General features: G+C 36.4%; 1 pseudogene; it reads right to left on the reverse strand.

Moving 5' to 3' along the window:
* The window catches only part of LOC137287882 (E3 ubiquitin-protein ligase rnf213-alpha-like), a 140,658-nt pseudogene that overhangs the window by 64,288 nt on the left and 52,087 nt on the right, over positions 1–24,283 (reverse strand).

A 24,283-nucleotide genomic window follows, 5' to 3' on the forward strand; every position in this document is an offset into this window, starting at 1 on the left:
TCATAAAAGTTATCATGGTGTTATGAAGACAGTAACATCCATACCTTCAATTGAGCTGTCTTGTTTCAACCATCATTTGTTAATGACTGGTAGGTTTTATTGGTTGCTTAATGTCACACCCAGCAATATTTCAGCAATATGTAAACATATCTGAACAAGAAAATCTAGTGATTGGCATCATGAACTCTGATCTATGTGAGACACAATGACATGCAATGAACCAATTCGGCAAGTCTCATCTTGTGATAAGCATGGACTTTCATGAACTCTCATCATGTAAGATATATTTTCCTCCCTCACCTTCATGATGACCATGTTTTCCTGTACATCTGTTCCTGGTGGACGTTGCAGATCACACATGAATTTGACCAGTCTTGTCTTCCCACATCCGGTCTCTCCCATGATTATCACTGGGATTCCACATCTGTAGAAACAGATAGTGACAATGTATCATTTACCTTGAATATTACTTGCAAAGAAGTATGTATTTTACACAAAAGGCATCTATGTAAATGGGAACATTACTTACCTAAATCTCATGTAAATGGCCAGAATTTTCTTGACATTGTCTGTTGTCAGTTCGTATGTGTCATCAGGGTCATGTACAACATCAACACCTGGCATCACCCTGCATAGCTTCGTCAAGCAAGCAACCCTTAAATTATGTAAACATATGGAACTGAACAGTTCATGTACAGATACCTATTGGGACAAGTAAAAAGTAGTAATCTGAACTAGTTTTGTCTAAGTTTTATTGAATGCGTCTCTCAAAGGACTACAAACTAATAAACAAAATAAAAATAAATGACGACATTTTACCTGTGTAGTTGTGATAGAAACTATCATCCATCAGAAAACATAACACAATCATTCAATATCCTATTAGTGTATTTCCACTCAACTCATACTACTTGCTTATCTCTTTTTTAGCTCCTTGTGTAATTTTCGCAAGAACAGAAAAAAACCCAGAGGAATAGTAAGATAATTCCTGGAAGAAAATCTTGACCCATTGGCTACATGAATCAGCTGTTAAGATAATGACTGATACTGACATTCAGGATATATGATGTCCATTTTTATTATAAGAAACAACTAAATTTGTTTGCTTACCTATTCAGTTGATCAGGGTTCTCGTTAATTTCAACATTATTTCTCCGTAAACCAATCTGCAGGTTTCTTGGTACACGTCCACGATCTAGCATTTGTCCAGACTGTGGGTCAACCATGTTGCCAAAATGATCAATGTTGAAGCCGAGAAAGGTCATGGTATGCCCATCAGGGTTGAAGAAAATAAAGGGATGTGGGCTACCAAAAAAAAAGTTGAATAAGTTGTTAAGTAAAAACTTTAATTTCATTGGTCAAAGAGGCTTTAACAAGACTCCTCTGAATAGGGTGACAAGTGGAAACAATAGTCATCAGAAGATGACATATCCCCCCAGCCACCACATGTTTGAAAGGAAAAATAATCTGAGAGTTACTCATTGTTTTTTAGATTAAGTTTGAATTGTTTCCATGGAATTCATGAAAATTATAAATTCCATATATCTGTAACCAGCAAAGTCACAATTTCAAATTCTGTCTCATATATCTGCCAAGATCTGTTGAAAGATATGAAATAGTTTTCGAGTTGTGCTCTGGGAACAAAGCCCACCCCTCCATTCTGAGACTATGTCCAAAACGTTTCCATGGAAACTGAGAAAATAACACATCACAAGATCCTGTACATAGCAAAAGGCACCACTTCAGCTTCTGACTGATATATCTACCAAGTTTTGCAGAAAAATATTGAACGGTTTCTGAGTTCTGCTCCGGAAACGAAACACACCTCTCACTTTTGAGATTTCCATTTCCATGGAAGCCAAGAAAATAAGAAATCACAAAAACCTGTAAATACCAAAAGACACCACTACATCGTTACAAAGAGGTGTACATTAGACTGTACCACTGTCAAGAGAAGCATACAACTTATATTAACCTCAAGTAAAGTGCTTCTTTGGATGATAAAATAGAAAGAAAGAATGTGCCAAACTAGATAATATGCACAAAGGACAGATAACAATGTTTGAAATTGAAAATACAGTCCTTGCTAAAAATTGGCTACGTAATTCAAGATGTTCCTACTACAACCAAAACATTTTTATGGATACTGACTCACAACGATGGAGTGAGTGCATTTAATTTACTCAGCAATATTCCAGCTATATGGCAACCGTCTGAAAATAATGGAGTTTGGACCAGACAATCCAGTGATCAACAACATGAACATCAATTTGTGCAACTGGGAACCAATGACTGACAACCCAATCCCATTAGTCTCCTCTTACCACAAGCATAAAGTTGGTTTGCAGTACATGAAACCAAAAATAAACAGAAGCAGTTCCATTCCAATTTTATATGGCCATTTGAAGTCCCTGCATGATCACTGGCTGATGTATTTGATTTCTTGTCTTGAACAGGCTTGATACCATACAAAGCCACCATCTGCTTGATACTATACAAAGTCACCATCTCATTTACCTTCCTTGTTCTTAATGTAACAGGAAATTCCTATTTTGATGCTCCAGACATACTGACTGTTGAATACCAAATGAATTCATCAAAAGATTTAGGAAAAGTGACAACATTTATGGAACACAGAAAATGAACCTTCTCACTACCTACACCTGATACAGATGATAGCATTAATACTGCTATCTTTCTTTCAATTATTGATAAACTACAAATGAGATCCAGTAGAGTTCAGTGAAAAAACACTGGATACCGAAAAACCCTACCTGCTCTCCCAAGTCCTCTTCATCTGAAACTGTACAAGATCATCCTCTTCCTCATCAAAGTCATCATCTTCTTCCTCATCAAAGTCATCTACTTCATCATCACTGCAAACTTTCTGAGCAAGAGGCGTCTCTTCACTTAAATCCAAAGATCTAGTTGCAAAATCCTGGAATTAACAAAAATGACCTGAGATTTCTGACAAGGAACAGTAAATATAAATATGTTTACAAGATGTTCAGAATCAGTTGACAGATATAATAAACCTTTCGTTAAAACAAACTACAAATAGTGGTCTTTTGAGATTGTTATAACTATAGAATACTGTAGATACCAGTGTAGTTTCAGTCCGTTTTATCTCAATAATATCAGATCATTCTCCAGTCTGAACAAAAGACATGTGGGTAATCATTGACTAAATGGTTGCTAAGAAAATTATTTTCTTGGGTTTTCAGCTCCCTAATTTGGGAATTTTTATTCTAACAGCAAAACACCACTTGGAGCACAAATATTCTTCCAAAGATACAGCTTTTTTGGCTGTTGATGCCGAAGTGCTCAGATAAAAGAAAGTGTACAGATTGTCCACAACACATGTACACTTGGAACAAGTCATAAACTTCTTTGACATACTGCTCTGATGTTATCATGTTGATCTAAACATTTTGCTCATAAAATCAAGAAAACCTGGTCTTCATACAGCGAGTTATTGTCTCATATCCCTTAAAATATATGGTAATTCAATTCCTTTTTTAAGATTGAAACTGTATTCTTTCATTGCTTAATATTTTGTAAATATTCAAACTGTCTTAACAAAATAATTCTAGTCCCAGAACTGTTTTGAGTATAGGTGCTTCAGTTCACATTTTCAGTGTAAGTTAATCAACTGAAGACAATCTGCGCCTCAGAGGATATATTTCACTGAGCTAGCTTTAGGCAGTTCAGTCTTATTTTTTAAATTAAACATTTAAGCATTTTTTTAAGGTTTATTTTATATCCACTGGAGTCTTAATGATGATATTGTCAAGGTAACTGTGACCTGGTTCCTGTCACACTGCATTGTAATGTATGAGAGGCTGTATGCATATGTAACAGGGTATCTATTCCTTTATGCTATATTTATCTAGAGCAATTATTCCCATGGAGGATGTTTTACTCAATTTCCAATCATGCATTTACACTAGCAATATTTGTTCTTGCAATGATTGCATGTGGAACAGATCAACTTTGGCGTATATACCCAAACATAAAATGTTAGTTGAACTTTAGTTAGTTAAACCACATGCAAGATGGTATAATAACTGAAAAGTGTCCTCTCTGCCCACACCTAATCACAAGGAAATAAACAGCATACCACAAGAAAACATTTTATTTTTCAGCTTTAGTAGGTTTGATAGAAAGATTATATAGAGGCTTTGGAAGGGTAAGAACTCATTTACCTTTGACATCTGTATAAGGAATCGTAGTACCAGTGCTGGAAATCCTGGTAGGTCTTCCAGAATCAGATCAGAGCAGAATATAGATTTTTCAAAATCCTGCAGCTGAGTATTGAGAAAACACACAAAGTTGTGTAGCTCAGACCAGGAGGGATCATTCAGTCCACAATGTCTGAAACAGTAATTTCTAAAACTCAGCATTATCACTTTGATACACATTTGGTATGTTAGTGAATGGACGAACAGTGATGAATGAGGGAGGTGGCAAGGTTATAGCTATGCATAGGTAATCAACAAATAAAAGAGATAGTCAAGCCAGACACAGAAATAGATCAAGTCTTCAGCAATAATCAAACAGGTTGGTCCAATATAGTCCAATTTAAACTGAACCAATAGTTCCATACATCACAGTTCCAATATCTCACCATTACACACATTCAAAACACATTAAGAAAGGATAAGAATCATATATAGGATCTTTAGTTCAAAGTCCAGTACATCTGGGTCATGCTGTCTCACAAAGTGCCAAAGTGTTATTGGAATTGATACAATCCACCTCAAATTGGGTATAAGCGAATCATGCAAGAAATTGATATTTAATATCACAGACTGTACGATCAAGTCTATTTTGAACAGACTTTATATCATACTTCTGACTTCCATGTACTCACTTCAATAGTTTTGCTAGGCAATCCTCGGGTGGCCCTTCCGGCTTTGAAACATCGATGTTGGTTGGGTTCTGTTTGTTGTCCCACCTCTTGAGGTATTGGTAAGGTCTTTGAAATGTCTCACTTTCAAATTCCTCGACATCAAACAGGCTGTCTGCTTCACCATATTCTAAAATACAACTTCTCATTATTAATACAATCCACAAACTTGCTTCACAGAAAGAAAAGAGTTGAAACCATTACTATTATTATGAAATGTTTCAAGCTCTTACATATAGTACTTCAGCAAAATGTACATTCATCATAAACCAATCAATCTGTCTCAAGAGGTTGTGATGATTAACCATAGGTAATACCTTCTGTTATAATGTCATTGTTGAGTATGTGTAGACTCTCTTGAGGGGACCAGCAGAACACATCAGGTAGGACTTCCAGCACGGGGTGGATCAGATGCTGAGAGTAATGAGAGTAAACATGTTTAAAGGTACGCTTACATCTCGAAATGCAGAATACAGATATAAATGCTCTGGATTATTTTTACATGAACTGGTGAAATGTTTTGACAACTTAAGTCTTATTTTCAACATCCCATCTATGAACACATGGAAATCAGCTCCAAACCCAGCATAGAAAAGAAGTGTAGGCACAACTGGACTTTTAGTGGGGGTTGTGGGCATGTCCTGCCTCCCAAGAAAAGTTAAAAAACAATGGTTGCTCTAGACAGCATTTGCTGCTGTAATTTCCTGAATAAATGTATTTCCACCTTTTCATAAAATATATTTTCATTGGGAATAGACTGAAATTTTAACTCATAGGTTGACAGACTGATAACAGAAGTCAGCATAGACTTTATATGCATATAGAAAAAACAAACTATAGCCAAGTACTAGTAACATCGACTGAAGCCAATTGTTATATCTAAAGTTGCATGTAGTGTACACATATGGGATACTAAAGCACTTGCTCCTGGTTACTTTAAATAAAAATACAATTTGAAGAAAGAAAAAGTCAGCTGTCAGCATGGTTTGTAAATCTTAAATGAAATCCATGCACCTTGTCTTCTGAGCAGCAAAGTGCTCAACGACAAGTTCTGTGCTTCCTGGCATGTCTTTGTGTACGTGGATATGTGCAAGTGATGACATGTGGACATCACCTATGGTAGATCGAAGGTACATCTTTAACTAATTGTAGGCACATGTCTAAAGTGCCAAATGGCAGATATGCTACTGGAAATGTTTATTTACTCCCACTGAAAACCATTCTATCTCAAGATATTGACAGAGGTGGTCTCCATCAGATGTGTAGAATTCCAATAAAGCCTTTCAGATATCATTAGCTATGATACCTTTAGGTCATATATCAGTCAGTGTCAGTTAAAAAGAAACATATTGGGTTAAACAAACTCACAAATATTAATGTCTTGTTGAAAATGTTCTAATATCTATACTTCAAATGAAATGACAAACACAAACTTGTCAGTTGACACTTACAACCATGACACTTATATTTTTCATGATGTATATCAGAGGTATTTTTATGATGGCCATCACTAACAGGTTTCGTATCAAGCAAAGTGACTGTATACAGGCTCATGTGGGATTAGTAGTGCTGCTCTCTCATTGGTCATTTTGATGCATGATATATATGATGACTGATACATACCCTGTCCTGTCTTACATCTGTGATGGGAATGGTCTCCACAAGATACAGGTCCAGGGGAGACTTTAGCCAGACATGTCCCATGTTGTTGCTGATGCAGCCCAGAATCAGCAGGTTGAAGAGGAGATAGTCAACACCTTCCTGAACCTGCCATGGTAATGATCACATGATGTAATCTGATCATCTCATTCAATGCATACATATTTGGGTCACTCTACAAAGGTGAATGTTGCTCACCTCATATGAAATGTCCAAGTGGAATATTCTAGGCTGGACTTGTCCAGGCTGCAAAGTATGATCCAGCAGTTTCTCTGCCACAGCTGTTGTGGACACACTTTTCTCATACAGATGTATGGACACTGATGTAGCAGGGACTCTGGGGTTCAGACGCTGCAGTGCCTCAACCTGACGCTTCTTGTACAAGGTCTTCCCAACACCGGCTCTCTTGGACTTAATTACTCTCACTGTGGATCTGTGGACAAAATTGTTTGATCAGTGTTGTTGAAGTTGGTGACAGAAAAATGAAACATACGATTTTATGGATGACAACTTCTTGTTTATTGCAAAAAGAAAAATAGCAACCATGAAAGTTTAGGAACCATAAACAATGTGGATGAATTTCCTTGGGCCTTGGGTATGCATCAACCTATCAGTGTACAGATAAGTGTTAAATTACACTGAGTTATAGGTACAGGAGTTGAAAAATGCATATAAATATAATAACTATTACCTTTCAAAGTCAACCCTTGAAGCTGTTGTCATTCTGGCAGCATCTCCAGACTGAGAAAATTTTGATTTCAAGTATCCTTTGATTTCATCCAAGTTTTGCATTGCCGGGGCAGGGCATTTGTATAGATCAAGAGCTGCCACAATTCTTGCTTTGAACTCATTTTCAGTTGAGCACAAAATCACAAGCTGATAGTCAAGACCTGAAAAAATAAATGAGTTTGTAGTTGTTGAAAACATACCATTTTCAGTAAAAAAAAATTACCAAAACATCTGCCTGTAGAGTTTTAGCTTCTCATTTGCTAGACACTTCTTATGTTTGATTATGAGTGTCCTTATGCCCATGCTTAAGAAGAATAGTTTCTATGGCTACTGAGGTAGAAAAAAACCAAATATTTGGACATACTACCTTTCACATTTGTCAATGTTGAATACTCCTTGAGCTTTTTCTCTGCCCTCTCCTCAATCTCATACTGCAGCAAATCAGCATTGGCCATTGTATACAACTTGCCAGGGTTGCTGAAGAAAGCTCGTCGAAGGAAGGTGTCAACCTAACAATATGCACACGACAATGCTATAATCCAAACAAATATAATTAGATCAATATATAATTGTCCCAAATTTATGAACAAGTTTTTCAGAAGATATTACATCAAAATTGTCATGGAAATACCCAATTTTCAGATAACTTTATTTTATATCATTAACAGATAAGTTGTTTTATTTCATTGACAGATAACATACTTATTTAATGTGTTATACTATGCAAAAATATAACGTAAGGATATTTGGACAATATTGTCACATACCATATTTGTCTCTTTTAAAGTTCATATCTTCACAAGTAGTGTACTTGTAGTTATTTTTGCAAATTATCTATTTAGTCAGCATTATTTTACTGAGGTTGACCGAAATGAAATGTTCTCTAATGGGGGTCATTTTCAAAAGGGTGTTACGAACAACCTGGTAACAAACTGATTAGGCCATGGTACTTGTTCAGAAATACTATCACTCATTCCATCATTAGTTTGCTTCTTTGGGCTTAATAAACTTTGGAAAGTCATTGTTGTTTCCTATTTCAAAATAAAGCCAGCACCAAACCTCAGAGCAACCTGTTTATCTGACCCCCTACTTTATACACTGAAGAGTTGGCCGTTGACTGTCCCATCACAAGAGTCACCATAATTCTCCATTCACTATCACTAAAACTCCTAAGCTGTAACAAAGTTACTAACAGGGATATGAAGTTTTTCTGTGCTAATGGTGCAATAATACAGTATTATGAACCTACTGCTCATTCTGATGGAACCTGCTTCCTAATGCTGCACATTACCCACGTCTGTATAAACAAACAAGTGATGAATGTCAATGCCATTTAAGGTATACAAGATTCCTCAGTCATGAAAACCATTGCCCCTAATTACATAGGCTTGCAACACTGTCATCAGAGACGAAATATTGAAAGAATAAATCATCTAACAGTTACTTTTAAGTCCAAGCTGATTTTTTTTAGAGTAAGTCCCAATCCATGGAAATCATGAAAAACATAAATAAGAAAAATCTGCAAATATCAAAAAGCACCACTTTCGGCTATGTTTGATATATCCACCACGTTTGCATAAAAATATTAAACATTTTTTGAGATATGCTCCAGAAATGAAGCCCATCCCTCCCTTTTGAGACAAAGTTCTTTCCATGCAAACTGAGAAAAATAAAAATAACAAAAGTCTGTAAATAGCAAAAGGCACCATTTTAGGCTATGTTTGATATACCTACAAAGTTCTACATAAAAATATTGAACGCTTTTGAGCTATGCTCCGCAAACAAGCCCACCCCTCCCTTTAAGACTAAGTCCAAAACGTTCCCATGGAAACTAAGAAAAATAAAAGTAACAAAAATCTGTAAATTGCAAAAGGAATCTTTTTAGGTTCTGTTTTTATATCTACTAATTGTGGTTGAAAAATATTGAACAGTTTTTGAGTTTTGCTTTGGAAACAAAATGATTACAGACAGACAAGGTGACACCTGTATCCCCCAGCATTACATGCCGGGGAATAATAAACAGTGATTTGTTATATTTTAACTCTACTATCTTTGGATGTGACTGAAAGGATTCTTTTTTAAATAAAAAGGGTTACTCCATGTCAGCAAAATATTAATGCATGTTATATTTGCACTTTCTCAGTAATGTACAGATTCTAGTACCTCTTTGGGTTGAGTTGAATCTAGGATTTGAACCCATGCTCGTAAGAGAAGGCACTTATTCTCCAGCACTCAAAGTAAATGCTCTTATGCACTCAGGCACTGAGCCTTCAACAGAATCTTTAATTCTCTGAGAAAGTGCAATCATGAACATAACATGTGACCGCTCTATATAATGTCTATTCACTGCAAACTTTTGACTATATGTTCAAATGAACAGATACATGGTCTTACCTGGTCAATGGTAACTTGTGGAGTGCAGAGTAAGACCTCATCAGGTTGAGGAAGGGGCTGACTCATTGAGTGTTTGTACATGTAAAGAACAGTGTTCAACATGTCCGCTGCAAAACAACAGAAAATGTACTATAGGGAGTAAATTAGCTAATCATATTGCAACAATCAAACTGTCCTTTATGTTTCACAAATCACTGTTCAGTTGATTGATTTTATTAAGACTATTGGACATTTCTGTAACCTTGACAAGTAATGATGAACTATAATATTCACTTTGCTATAATGTGTCACATGTCAGCATATATTTTCTTCATTTTCATTTTGCTGTACTGTTTGAGAGGGACACAATCATATTACTCAATTTCACTCTGCCTCCAGAAGTATCAACTGACATTTTATAAATGTCAAAAAAATGTTATAATATACTGAACAAAAAAGAAAAACAATTTTCGATAAAATGAAATCTCATAAAATCAAGCCTTCATGTTTATGTCTTCTATTTAAAAACAAGGCCAAAAAACAGTTGCATTTCTTTTGCTGTTCATTATTCTATTCAGCAAACAGAAAATTGTTAAAAATAAACTAGCTGGGATAAATTTTGTTACATTCTCACTAATTGTTGATATACTGGCTACAAATCAATGAATCCATGACTAATATTTTGAAAGATGAATTGGTGACATGAGATACAACAAGAATGAGTCATGTCCATTTCCTCACCAATCTGATCTTTGTTTACCTCTTCTATATTCACTGGAGGCAAAATCAAATGCACTGCCCAGAATTTATTTGACAACAGAGAGTGTTAGTAAGTGTCGTATAACTGGTGCTCAAAAAGCTCTATCCAGTCTACTGTGTGGTTTGATGTTGTCACTGTGTAGTTTCAGAGGGCATGTTGGAAACATATATGCAATGATGGTTGGACAAAACATCATGACAAAAAGCTCCCTGTCTTTCAGATGCACTAGGAAAGGTGAAAAATCAACAAATTGACAAGGTTAAGGTATAATAATGAAATATAAGCAAGTAATTTCTTCAAATGAAAATTGTAAGTCTTGATAAAAATGTAACATAATAAATCTATGAAATAATATGATCACCAGTTGATATACAGAAGCAAAACATAAACAATAAGAACGACCAACTTTTGGTTTATCACCAACATTGTACCTTTTTGTACTTACCATGGGGACACACAATCAGGTTTGGAATTTTAGGTTTTAGAGGTAGTGGAAGAGTCCTTCTGACCTCATGAATCGCTGGGGAAAAAGAATTACAATTCTGCCTGAAGGTAAAGATGTTTGAATGTATCACTTCAATAAACATACTACAATTATAGTTAGTACCAGTAATACATCACCAAAATAGCAGTAGAACTGGGTTCATGGAGAATTTTATTCAGTTTTATTCAACAATGCCCCATTGTAAGAAGTTACCATTGACAATAAATTATGTCCTAACATGGGTAACATTTTGTGCATTTGTCCCAGGAATAGAAACTAAAAAGAAACCATTTTCTTTCAATGAGACATAAACTTAACCTTAAAAAGTTTAAGATCATCAGTACATTTTAGGATTTTTTTCTATGGAATTGTGTTCAGACTTCATTAACAAAAACTACAAAAATATACATGACACAAAATGGATGCACTTGATTTCAGTATGTGATCATGTTATGGCAACAGTTGGCAACTAAATATGTTGCCTTGCAACAGATGCTAGATTTTATGTAAATTTTCGTGAAAGTTGTGTTGTACTGTCATCCTGTAACTGAAACAACATGTACATTGCTGAGTGGTATGCACCACATGTTGTTGAAACACTTGTCTTATATTCTGCATACACTAAAATCATGCAAACAATAGGCTTTTGTGGCATTTACCACTGACCCGTTTCTTTTACATTTATCACTACATTGTATTTTATCTTTAATGCCCTAAAGAATCGTTTTTGGGCAGACTATCTACATCGATATTCTCTCATGCTGATATTGTGAATTTAGTTACATCGTTAATGCCGATAAATCATCTCCATCTATGAGTGAATGAGCTTAGCTTTACGTCACTTTTAGCAATATTTCAGCAATATCACAGCAAGGGACATCACACATTGTACCTACAAGACGATGTGAACCCAGGTCTTCAGCCTGATGAGCAAATGCTTTATCCTCTGAGCTACCCCAATGCCCCACCTCCATTATAGGTGGTAGCCAGATACTCAAGACTGTCAAGACAAAGAGACTTTAAGTATACTGACTTACAAAAGAAAGATCACACCTGGTTTGGGGAGGATTATTTCTCAGAAAATAATGTTCATATTTCAAGAAATGTTTCAATAGTCATCTAAATTTTGGGCATGTTGCCAAACATTCTACTTTGGAACATAACCCCAAAGCACTAGGTATGTTCTATAGGCCTAAGACACCTTACCCGTGAAGGTCCCGGGGTAGAATAAGCCTTCAGCAACCCATGCTTACCATAAAAGGCGACTAAGCTTGTCGTAAGAGGTGACTAACGGGATCGGGTTGTCAGACTGGCTGACTTGGTTGACGCATGTCATAGGTTCCCAATTGCGCAGATCGATGCTCATGTTGTTGATCACTGGATTGTCTGGTCTAGACTCGATTATTTACAGACCATCGCCATATAGCTGGAATATTGCTGAGTGCGGCGTAAAACTATACTCACTCACTCACTCCCAAGACACCTGTTTTAGCCAGCTGTCTGAGGATGATGCCAAGATGTTCCAGACTGAGATAATCTGCTACACTGGATGATACAGCTTCCAGGAACTGGGTCCAAACTGACCTCAAGTTGTAGGTCAAAGTCTTCACATCTATGTCATTCCTGAAAACACACGCTGGATTACTTCTGTTGTCCAAACTTGGACATTAATATGAAGAATGTTTAGAAATATGCATGGAGTAAAATGGCTGATTGACAAAACCTTTGTCACAATTTGCATCATTTCATATAGCATAAAAAATAATAAGATCATTAATATGGTTGTGGATGATTTATGGGAATACTTTCATTAATACATTAAAGCAAAAATGCAGTTCCAGGTTATCAGTCTGTGACACACCTTTGTGTGTGCAGTCCAAACCTGGTCCTAAGCATCACTATCGGTGGTTTTTCATATTACAATTATGGTGAGTAGCCATTCTAGACCATACTGAATGTTAAAAAAGGTACGAAATTTTATTGATGAAAACTCCTTACTATACCATGATTGAATGCTTTAAAATGAATCCTCATCACTGTCAAGCAAAGGTGAAGTACTACAGCACAAGACAGACTTATAAAATATCAACTGATTTCTTCACTTTTGACTGACCTGGTTCCAGAAGAGATCGTTTCTCTAATCCAAGACATACTGCTGAATGACATGGAGTGCTCATCCGAGTTCCAACCACTGAATGTCTCATCTTCTTCACTGACCTCATCTTGATGTTCCATACACCACACTATGCCTATTGTTTAGATAAATACACAACAACAAAATTCTCTCAAATCTTCTCTCTCTATTACATCACTAACATAAATATGCACTGGGTTTCTGGCAACAATGTAATGGAGTTCAAATTATAATTATTGCTAAATAGTAACTATTGTTTAAGCAAAGCTTAAAAATATGAGGTGTTCATGTTACTGTATGGAAATTAGAAGACCATGCAAATGTTACAAATTTGAAAATTGTGGCTCGGGCAAGTGAAGGTTAATGACCTGAAGATACCAAGCCATGTAGATACACTGTCATTAGGAGGAAGGGGAGGAATTGGTGGAGAGGTAGTGAGGGGATGTAGGTGAGGAAGAAAGCCCTGTCATACACTGGAGAAGGGGGTCATAGAGAGTGGGGAGCTCTAACAGGTACCTCTCACTTGAAGGAAAATCACTTTACCAAACAGAGTGAAAACAGTTGTAAACACAGTCCGACGTGTGTCAGATTCAAGGATTTTGCATACTGGAACCAGAGCTGCTGAGCTTTTTAACTAATCTATTATTTATGTTTCATACAGTACTCAAAAAACATTAAAGGAAATGATCGCAAAATGAAAGTTCTACTTTTTAAATTAAGGAAAACAATAACATATTTTGACAAATTATATTCAGGTATTCAGTAGATAAGGAGGAAAAATCAATAATGATTGATAGATCGATTTCCAGATGACTAAAAATATCTTTAACAAAAAGCTAACATTATATACACCTCTAATAGATAAGACTTTGTATTTTGTTAAGGATTAATAGTCAGTTGATTTGATTATTGTCTTGAGTCAAATGTGTGAGGAATATTCTATAAATAGCATACCCCCATCTATGTCATCAGGGTCATTAGCTTCAAGGGCAAGCCTTGCCAGTTTCTCAGAATAGTTGCTTTCCAGCATGGCATCAATGAAGTCTTGTTTTGTATCAGATTCTACAAGTGGCTCGTGAGCTTTAGCCTCTGTTTTTTTTCCTTCTTGTTTGGCAAAGACAGCATCTTTAGCTGTCTGCATGGCATCAGTCAGATCTGCTTGGGTACAGTCAGGTTTGATTAGAGACAACATTGAGTACACATGAACAGAAGGTCTGTTCTCTGTTCCCAGTTTGATGAGCTCTCTCTGAAGGAACACCAGCTGCTCTATGGTATAGAAGTTCAGCTCCATGTATTCATCTCTTTTGTCACTAACATAGTTCATCCATTCATCATGGAAGTCCTCAAACTCATTTGCAAGAGCATGAACAAATTTTGTAACATTTTCTTTGCCACGATGGCCTTTCAGTTTTTCACCTTTTCCAAATTCCAAGACTGAGCAAACCTTTCTATCTTGTCCACAAATAAATTCTCCTTTCCAGCAGCTGAACAGCACACAGCCATCACTGCAGAGTCTAATGTATGTTTTGGCTAAACGTACAATTCCATCAAGTACCTAAGAAAGAAAAAGACTTTGTTTCTGCTGTTTTTTATATGACATTTTCAAGTGACACTCAAACACATGAATAGGAATTGCTGGGAAATGAAAACAATAATAACGTGATATAGTTACATATTCCCAGTTCTATGCAGTGGGTTGACTACTGGTAAACACATATAAGATGATCCATGACCTGACAAATGACCCCAATTTGATCCACTTGAAACAAGAGGGAGACAGGTTGTCTGATAAATATCGAGAAGTTCATTTTCCCCATGCGTTTCACGCATGAATTGTTATAGCACACTCGATTTGGGAACAGGTACAATCCCAACGAATTGAATCAACACAACATACTGAGCAAATATGTTCAGGACCACCGATCCATTTCATGAAGCAAATGACATTTTCCTGGGTTTTTTTTAACAAAATTGTTGAACGTCTAAAATGCTTGTCAATGCCCCAATCATCTATTTGTCTTCGTCTTAACTAAAGGTTAGCATGGAATATCAGTATCTTATGCCTGAAATTGCAGTCTTATCATTCGAAGGAATATGCGGTGTTGTTTTAATGGGTAAAGTTGACTTTTCATCTGCTAAATATTAAATAGATAATAACTACATATAGTTAATTGTGTTTCATTAACTTTTTAATATGTTAAAAGTTATCTGTTACTGAATGGTGGTGGCTAAATCAGAGTAGCATGGGAGAAATATTTTTATCCCATAATTTTATTCCTATTTCTCTGTACGGGCTGATTTTCGTCCATAATTCCGCTGGTGATCGACCAGGAATACATGACTTGGAAATTTATATAACCGGTTCCAAAGAAATGGTTAGTATTCAAACAATATTTACAAATTTCTGTCATATTTTTATTATGGTCACCAAAATTGTGTACAGAAAACTGAAAATACCTTTTGACATTGATAAGTTAGTGAGAAATATCTTTGTACACAAATTTGTCGGTTTGGGGATAACTCAGTACGAGACTCAGTAGATTTATCAGTGACTAAAAAACATAAAATACAGACAACTCACCAAAGATTACTCTTTTTTTATGACAAAGTATGGGAACAGTAAAAACCTGATGCAGTATGTGTCAATTATTATACAAGACACAACAATGCTGGAAAATTAGGAGGACTTACGTTACTGATTTATGCTTTATCACTCTCTGAATCAGTCTCGATGTCTGAATCACTTGCAAGTCCTATGTCAATCACTAGTCTGTCAATTTCCCTTTCTACTGCGATTTCGCGTTGCCAGTAACCATCTTCAATTGTTTTAACATGTTTACAACATTCCAACAATTCTTTTGCACCAATTGCAGACATCCTTTCATTTATGGCAACTCTTAAGGAACTTTTTGTGAACTGCAAGTTTTGTGAAGCGACATAATTTCTCACATTTGCCCAAATTAACTCAATTGGGTTTAGTTCTGTGTGGTATGGAGGGAGACGTAGTACATCATGACCATGTTGCTTCAACATCATGTCTACTCTGCAGACAATACCCGAATTGTTGGATTTTGCAATAGTTCGGCTTTAAGCGTTTTCTCATCAAATGAGATATTGTGCCTTTGTAGCCATGCTTTTATGTCATCTTTTCTGTTGGCGGTTGTCGGACATTTGTCCCCTTGCTTGCTATGATATGGTGCATTATCCATAACGATGACAGAGTGCTGTGCAAGGTTTGGGATCAACTTTTCCTGGAGCCATTTGGAAAAATTATCAAAGTTCATCTCGTCATGATAGTCTGCTGATTTCAGTTTGGAATCAAAAACAAGCAAAGCATTTGGAACAAAACCGTTTTCACCCCCTGCATGAACCACAATTAGCCGAGGTCCGGTGCCCGACCGAGGTTGAACCCCATTTATTACGACTTCACCCTCAAGTTGCCAACACTTTGGGACAATGTAGTGTACATGCAACCATGTTTCATCGATAAAGATGAGTGTTCAATTTTCTTCTCTGTATTTCTTTATTGCACGCAAGTATTGCAAACGCTTGGAAACAATGTCTTTACGCTCCAGTAAAAGTTTACGGTTTGACTGCGTTTTTCGCCACCTAAACCCCATGTCTTTGAGATTTTTTCGAAAACTTTCCTTAGAACCTTTGTAGTTCAACTGGCACTTTGCCATATCATACATCATATCCAGAGTGGGTAGTTGTCTTGTTTATGCCATATAAACATTGTAAAAATTGACGGACTGCACACCGGTCGAAATTATCAAGTTTGTAACTGCAAGTTTTGGGTTTGCGCAACTTGGTGAGACTGATAACATGTAGGTCCACTTGCACTCCTACCAACTTCTGCCTTAATGCGCTTTAAAGTTGCCGTTGAGAGTCCAGTAGCAAGGCTACTTAGTAAAAGAGAATCTGCTTTGGTTGCACAATTTTTTTCCATATACATGATAACATTGTATGCTATCTCCCTTGTCTGAGAATGAACTATTTGCCCATGTTTTCCTAACTTGGACATTTTTTACTACAACTGAAATCTGTTTAACAGTATTGAGACAGGTGTAAAACAGTAGCGAGACAGGTGTTAATCAGTAGTGGTGTTGATTTCATGTCACGGTTAGCATGTATTGCACATGCATAATCGTCAGGCTACCTGTAGCAGCCAAGTGTACTCACCCAATTCATTGTACCGCCTCTCTTGTCACAAATGCGTTTAGTGCACAGGATCATCTAATATGTGTCTAGCAGTAATTTATACGTAATGAAATTTAAAATAGATATTTTGCTTTTCATATTTGGAACATAATTTCACTTTTGAAAAATTGTTGATTTGATAAGAATGTAACATTTACCAGGATAAATTGGTCTATGTTTTCATTCCCCTTTTCTGCCTGGCCAGCCACCAGCATGAGCCTACTTTGAAGATCCACCAACTGGTCATAGCTATAGTTCCGCAGTGAAGTGTCTTGGCCTTCAATCTCCGGCGACAAGTGCAAACTGATCACATTGTTCAAGGCCTAGAAAAACAGCAGGAAAGTACAATAAGCAGTTGTGGAGAAAAAGACTGAAATTGACCATGGTTAGCATTCATCACCTGGCAAAAATAACATTCTTATGACAAGATAAGGAACCAAACCTATATCATCAGTGTTATAATGTAATGTTTTATAGCTCAGTGTTTCCATAAAAGTGTCTAGACCTAAATAATCCAAATTAAGTCAGCTACATTTAAGTAACCTAAGATCTACACTAAAAACATAGTGAGGTTATATTACTACCTAACTTTAACTAGGTCACTGAAAAAGTTTAAAGACAACACCTTACCATATCTGAAACATTCAAGTTTCCTATCCTGTATACACCTCTGGTGTTGATCATGTTAGCCTGAGTCAGGGATGTTTCTTCTACTGAGCCGTGAGATTGTTTCACTTCTTGCAACCAGCTAAGGTGCTGGTTGGCCAGTCTCTATGAGGAACAAGAGAGGTGTTTGCTATTTAAATACATAGCACATGTATGACTCATGTTTTTAAGTCTTGAAATATTTTTATATGCCTTGGCGATATCAACAAGAGTCATCAGAAAATGACATGTCCTCAAGGCCCCCACATATTTCCAAGGACAAATCACCTGACAGTTACTTGATGTTTTCTTAGATTAAGTTTGAATCGTTTCCATGGAAGTCATAAAAAATGTAAATCCCATATATCTGTAAACAGCAAAAGGCACAACCACAAGATCTGTCTCATATATCTGCCAAGATCTGTTGAAAGATATCAAATGGTTTTCAAGTTGTGTTATGGAAACAAAGCCTATCCCTCCATTTTGAGACTAAGTCAGAATTGTTTCCATGGAAACCAGGAAAAATAGAAATGCCAAAACATTGTAAATAGCAAAAGGCACCACTCAGTGGTCTGCCTCAAATATCTGCCACGTTTTGCTGTAAGATCTTAGTTAGTTTTCGAGTTCTGATCCAGAAACGAAGCCCATCTCTCCATTTTGAGACTAAGTCAGACTCGTTTCCATGTAAACTGGGAAAATGATATATCACAAAAGTCTGTAAATAGCAAAAGGCACCACTTTAGGGTCTCCCCTACATATCTGCCATGTTTTGCAGAGAGATATTTAGAAGTTTTTGAGTTGTTCTCTGGAAACGAAGTCCATCTCTCCAATTTGAGACTAAGTCCAAATCATTTCCATGGAAACCAAGAAAATTATAAATCACAAAAACCTGTAAATAGCAAAAGGCACCACGCTGGTGTCTGTCAGATATACCTACGAAGTTTTGCTGACAGATATTAGGAACTTTTTGATATGTGCTCCGGAAACGAAACACACCTCTCACTGCTGAGACAAAGTCAGAATTGTTTCCATGAAAACCGAGAAACTAAGAAATCACAAAACCCTGTAAGTTCCAAAAGGCACCATTTCAGCTTCTGATTGGTATATCTAACAAGTTTTGCAGAAAAACAATGAACAGATTTTGAGGTCTGCTCCGGAAATGAAGCCCATCCCTCCATTTTGAGACGAAATCCGAAACGCTTCCATGGAAACCAAGAAAATAATAATTGTATATCACAAAAACCTGTAAATACCAAAAGGCACCACTTTAGGTTCTGACTCATGTATGTTACAATTTGCACAAAAATATTGAACCCGTTTCAGAAACGAAGCTCCAGAAACGAAGCCCACCCCACCAGAAGACTAACACCAAAATGTTCCATGAAAAACAAAAACAATATAAATGCCAAAAATCTGTAAACAGCAGAAGGCACAACTATAGGTTGAGAGTATTATAGTTTGGTCTAAAAATATAAAACGGTTTCTGAGTTATGCTCCGGAAAAAAAATGATTACGGACGGAAGGATGGACGGACAGACGAGGCGTGGACTATATCCCCACGCATTACATGCCAGAGGGATAAAAAAATAATAAAAATGCAGAAGAAAAACACTATACTTGGAATAACACTCTTATCAACTCATCTTTGTACATACCACTGTAAATGGCATTAGAACAACCTTGAAAGACTGCCCTGATAATCTCTCAAAAGTATTTCCTTTCAGTATATCCACAATACCACAAACTATACTAATGAAAAAGCGTTTCAGATTCACATCTGAAATATTACTGGTATTCAATACTTGAAAATAACGTCCATGATGATCCAGACAAATATATCAGTGATTGTGAATATCTACTAACATGCAGTCATGGTATATCCCATTCAAATCTAAAACACTCATATATAGGTCATAGAACTACATACAATATAAGATTTTAAGCCCATTGAAAATTGTCTAAGGATGAAAAAACAATGTAATAGGTAATCCAAAAGTTAATGCCATATTCCCACCAATATCAATGGTAGTAAAGGCCATTAAACATTGTATCAGTGAAGATCAAGCAGATGATGTAAGGCTAAGTCATCATCAACAATTTACAATATTATCATTATATTTGTAATTATGTATTTACCATTTTTACACACAATGTGGAATGGAAGATCACATACAGATTCAGATGCAAGGAACACAAACTTGATGGATGCATCATATACAAAAGCTGCTATTTTGTGCATTATCTTTGGTTCAAATTATCTTTATTTCGCATATGGAATATATTCACAAATTCCACACACCATGTTTGGCGGCAGTTATGATCCAGAACAATGCTCACAGCTTTAGTGTCTAATTGCGTCACCTGAAAGGTCCTTTTAACTGCCAATTTGGCTTGCAATGACATGTCTGTTTTATAGAAATCAAAAGCTTCAACAATTTATAAATTGTAACAGATAAAGCTTTCTTTTCAGAAATGCTCCAAACAAAACACAAGTTACTTCTTAAAGATGTTTGACAAATTATATTACCAGTTTCTCAGGGAGGTCTTTGTCGGTTTCCAGTTCATGCCAAACAGTTTTACAAATCTCAAGGAATGTCTTGTAATCTGATTCCTCTGGTGTGTTGAAGATAAAGGGGGTATATCCTCCAGTAGCTGACTGGAAACAGTTGACTTTTTCTATCTCAAATTCTTCTTCTCCTGCTGAGTGATACGCTAGGTCCACAAATACCTTCAATTCTTTGATTCCATCTGTTCAAAAGAGAGTCATTACATATATACAGAGCCAACTCAACTGAAATTCTGAATTTTTAAACAAACAGTCAAAGTTGAAGGGACTTGTAGAAATACCTTGAGTTATCTACTGTTTCAACATATATGCTTAAAGGATTACTAAAAAAGGAATATCTAGCTAATTAAGCTACAGTCCATTTCACTCAAAAGCAGACCAAAGAATTGCAGTCTAACTCCAACAGTAATAAACATAAAATACTCAACATGTTGGAGATGGAGATGGTACAGCATAGATTAATGAATCAATAACTCTGTTGGCACTTGTGTGCATGCTGTTCAAACATGTAAGTGTCAATTGCTCTACACTCCTAATGTGAATTGTGTCAGTATTCTAATGGTGGTCTGTTGAACAACTATTTTTTTTTAGGACATAAATTCTGCTGAACAACTTTTTCATGTTTAGGACAAAAATTCTGGAAAAAAATCACAGAGTTGTTCTGATGTTTTGATTCAGCGTTTCATTAAGTTTTCAGTTTAGATTGCAGTTCATCTGTCCACTTTTGAGCCAAACATGCTGTAAGTTCTGACTTTCAGCGTATGTTTGACAAGAGAGAGAGAGAGAGAGAGAGAGAGAGAGAGATTTGGATTTTAAAAATACTTCATGGATTTCAGATATATCACTTCAAGGGGTTAACAAGTGAAGTGGTTGATGTCATCATTGAAAGCCTTAAGCCTGTGTCTGAGAGAGACAGACCACTACTGATCATGGGTTAATCTGCAGTCTGCACCCTTGATCATCAGATCCTGATCTGATCCATCAATACTCCACTGAAATCATTCATCGACAGAGAAATGCATTACCTGCATGTGCAAATATATGAGCTGCTAGAGTTTTGAATATTCAGTTTGACAAGTAACAAACATGTCTTTCTTCATACTTTTTTCATTGCTTGTCAGAGAAAATTGGATGATACATGCAAGATTCCATCCATACAAAGGAAAGGCATCATTGAGCTAGTATACAAATCAACCACTGCTCAATTACTTGTTTGAGTGGCATTTTAGAAGTTGAGGTGTGCAAATAGGACAAATTGTATGGATAACAACTTCTTTATTGCGTGATAGCGACGTTTCGGTGCAGATTCTTGTACCGTACAAGAATCTGCACCGAAACGTCGCTATCACGCAATAAAGAAGTTGTTATCCATACAATTTGTCCTATTTGCACTGCTCAATTACTCCAGAATTTGAATCTAACCCTTACAATTGAAGGTTGCCATTTGGGATTAAAAGTGTATAAGAGCAAATTAATTAAAAAGTGAGAGACATCAGTTCCCTCCATTTGATATCGAAATACACATGTGTCATACTTTGTTAACAAATGAGGTTAATTTCTCTTTATAGATGCACTACTGTTTATGAAACAAAGAAAGAGTGAACGGATGTTGGTTAAAACCAATAGGCAATACTCATAGCTATAACATGTGGCATGACACATCAGTTCAAGAACATGTGCTTCCAGGAATTAAATGCTGCTTCACGTACTTGGCATGGATTCTCTGAGCCAATCAATGAGATTCTTGCATTCTATGAAAGCTTTGACACAGTCCTGTTTTTCTTGGCTCTCCATCCCTTTCAGTATTTTGCAGGTTTTTAGTACTTTGTTGTCAAGCTTTTTCATTTGTGAATCCTCACTGTGTCCCTTTAAAAATACAACATTTTGCATGCAAGAATTGTATCATAAACTTTAAGTCACAACCATTTCCATAATATAAACACTCAACATATTCTGCTGGAAACATCTGCTACCTCAAGGATAGCTACAATACTTGCAAATCTGATTTGTATTAAAAGTTGTCACTGTTCACCTTACAGACTAAATTATTACCAGTTGCATGTAAGTTTAGCTTAACTGATCACAGTTTGCGTGTGGGAAAGCAGAAATCTACTAGATGTCAGACCATATTTGACCCCTGAAAGTCCAGGGTAGAATTGGCCTTCAGCAATCCATGCTTGGCATAAAAGGCAACTATGCTTGTCACAAGAGGCAACTAATGGGATTGGGTGGTCACACTCACTGACTTGGTTGACACATGTCATTGTATTCCAGCTGCAGATTGATACTCATGCTATTGATCATTGGATTGTCTGGTCCAGACTTGATTATTTACAGACCACCGCCATATAGCTAGAATATTGCCGTGTGTGGCATAAAACTAAACTCACTCACTCAGACCATATTTGTGAAAGCTACAGTGGCTAAGTAGGTTAGATCCCTGACTCTGATTGCTGTAGATTAGATCCCTCATACTGAAAGTGTGCATTAACAACACAAATTTGCTAAACTAGAGATGTACAAAACATCTTACTATGTAATAATCTATGAACTGAGAAGCGGACATATTCCGTATGTATCAACAATATATGTACATGTATTTACCAGTTCTTTGATTTTGATGACAGGTCCAAAGTCTCCTTTTAGACAGTATACCTCTTTAACTTCCACTATTAGTTTTGCAATGTTTTGACAATCTTGAACGTTCTCATAAGTCTGAAGCTGAGAAATTCGCTTTTCAACCCACTTCTCAGATGATTTGTCACAAGCCTTATCTATTAGCTTGAATTCTTCTTCTATCTTCTTGAAGTCACCATCAAGAACTTTCACATGACTTTGGACAGCTTTGAATGTATGGATACCATCAATTAACCTCTGACAAAAATTTGTCCATGATGAAAATGCTTCAGTCCATACACGATGAACAGCATGTTCCAAGGCACATCTATGAATGATCTTTCTTGCCTCTTTCTTCCAGATCTCCTTGAAAAGCAAACTGTCTTTCAGTTGCACAAGACGAGGTATAATGTCTAGTGCATCATCTGAAACTGGCATCTGGTGCATTTGAGGTTCATACATATCAACCTGAGTCGTTTTTGCCTCTGCTTTTGGTAAAGGATCACAGACAGATGAGAGTATATCCGCATCAATGTGCTCTTTCCAGTCCCTCACAAAGTTTGACAACTTTTCAGAATCCACTGTAATGATACAAACAATACCATGTCCTTTAGCTCATTGCCTATCTTGGAAATACTGAATATATCAAAACAACTCCATGTTCACAAGTTTTTTCCACCTATTTGGAATGATTGAGAATGTTATGTAACTCAAATTTAACTTTCCACAGTGAGAAAACGTAGAAAAGATTGATGCCTTATGTTTGTCTACCAGATGTTTTCAAAGACCAGACTACTGCTTGACACATATTAGATGAGCCTCTGCAGTAAATGCATTTGTGACAAGTAGGCAGAGCAGGGAATGTAGACAAATACACTTGGTTGCTACAAGTACATGAGGTAGATCAGGGATTAAGCACATGCAATACATGCTGACTGTGGCGTGAACTCAATGCTACTTCTGTTTAACGTGTGTTCCGGACACACAATTTGCACTAAGAAATTGAATTTGTCAAGTTGTAGGTGGCAACCTGATTCACTCATTTTTTAAGTTGAATGCCTTCCCATATATGCGAATTTGGGTCATTTGTCAGGTCATGGCTCATCTAATACTTGTCAAACAGTAGACTGATAGAATGTAAGGTCATATGGTCAGTATTTATAGGTACAATCAATACATCCAATTGAAAAGATAACGCTCAAACTGTA

The sequence above is a fragment of the Haliotis asinina genome, chromosome 6, assembly GCF_037392515.1.
Source record: "Haliotis asinina isolate JCU_RB_2024 chromosome 6, JCU_Hal_asi_v2, whole genome shotgun sequence".
Lineage (NCBI taxonomy): Eukaryota > Metazoa > Mollusca > Gastropoda > Lepetellida > Haliotidae > Haliotis > Haliotis asinina.